The following is a 1,938-nucleotide window of genomic DNA, read 5'->3' as shown; positions in this document are numbered from 1 at the left end:
TTTTAATATTGTATTTTATCACTTCAATATTTTTTAATATTGTATTTTAAAAATGATATTGAACTTATCTTTTTAATCCTACATGTATTTTAGGAGACTATCGAACAAAGTTCTGAAAATCAAGAGGGCAACAAAGCTAGTTGCAGGGATATTCTGGGTAAAGTGTTTAATGTTCCTGAGTATTCCGGTCGGGTTAAGGGGAAAGCATTTGGCGTAACTCATAAAAGCTATTTTTCCCAAAAGAAGCGCAAAAATCCATCCAATGAGGAAGTATTAGAGAAGCTCAAACTCCTTACAGAGCAAGTGACACTTTTGGTGAAGACGAACAAAGACAAGCAACTCCCATATCAGCTCCAACGTGAAATACAAATGGAGAGTGAAAACGCGAGTTGCAACATCGGTCTCAAAAGTCTTCCCGAGGTAATTAATTACTTACTTATGTATTAAATATACTTATATATTAACCATACTTATGTTTTAACCATTGATTTAGGGTGTCACTCCATGCGTGTTGTACTTATCCTCCCCTACTCATCGGAAGGTCGGAAAGGGAAAATTGTACAATACTTCAGGAGAAGTATTGCACAACACACTAATCCCTGCGGGCCATGTCAAAGTATCACCAATTATTGCTTTGGAACCATGTGCACTGTTGCCGATACCAGACAACGATGGAGATATGAAGTTTTTTGGCGAAGCAATTGGTAGTTACGTGGCATGGACCACACATCTTGTTGCTCTCGATAAGGTATATTTAATTAATTGAAATGTATGTTTAATTGATATGTATATTTAATTGCTGATTTTTTTCCGCTCCTAACTTTAATTTCACATTTATATTTAGATGCTGAAAAAGCCTAAAGGGAATGATAAAAAGATTCCCAGAAACGAATCAATTACATCCTCCAAAAAGGTTTGTCACATTTATTCCCTAAGGTTTGTCATTTTTTCAGATTCAATAAACTAACATTTAACCTCATTTTTTCAGATTCAATCAAATAAACCACCCGCACAGCAAAATAAAGCCGGCAAACCTCAAAAATTGGAGGGTATTAGAGCTGGCAAACTACAAAAGCTGGAGGGTAATAAAGTTGCCAAAGTTGCAGCTAGAAAACTGGATTGGGGACAATCAGTCGCTGCTACTCCTAAAATAAGTCAGCCATGCCTTGCTAAATACGGGACATGTCTTGACATCCAAGTAAAAAGGAATATGGGCAGCAACGACGATTCGCGCATCATAACCATGAATAAAGCTATATTCAGAGATGAGTATGAAGAATTTCTCGAAAAAGAGCACATATACGAACTTTTCAACCATAAGGAGGTGAATGCTACTGTCATCAGCTTGTACATAAGGTAAAAAATACTTTTAATTGAATTTATTGGTAATTAATTAAATTTATTGGTAGTTAATTAAATTTATTGGTAATTAATTAAATTTATTGGTAATTAATGTAGTTTGAAATTTTCATTGAAGGTTTGTATGAGAAGGTTGTGTGCACGCGCAAATTGTCAAATAGATACTCATTCTTGTCTCGCATAAGCTGTTGATGTGTAAACTCGATCCAGTAAATGTAAAGAATTACATTGTAGATATGTTATTAGGAAATATAGAGAAGGATAAATTGTTCTTTGCACCATATAATTCAGGGTACGTAATTATATATTATTTATTTATATCTTTTTTAATTTATGAGATCTTAATTTATTAGTTGTGTAAACAAAATTGCCAACCAAATTTTTGTTGTTGTAGGGCACATTGGGTGCTATTTGCAATCAATGCGACCTCTGAAGTTATATACTATTTAGATCCCTTGCACGACAATTACAACAATCACTCCGATATAAAGACTATGTTCGACACATAAGTAATATTCATTTATTTCTTACATATATATATATAAATAATGTGTTTGTTAATGCTATAATAATCACATT

This window comes from Cicer arietinum, chromosome 3, assembly GCF_000331145.2.
Source record: "Cicer arietinum cultivar CDC Frontier isolate Library 1 chromosome 3, Cicar.CDCFrontier_v2.0, whole genome shotgun sequence".
In the NCBI taxonomy this organism is placed as follows: Eukaryota; Viridiplantae; Streptophyta; class Magnoliopsida; order Fabales; family Fabaceae; genus Cicer; species Cicer arietinum.
This window is presented reverse-complemented; position numbering follows the sequence as displayed.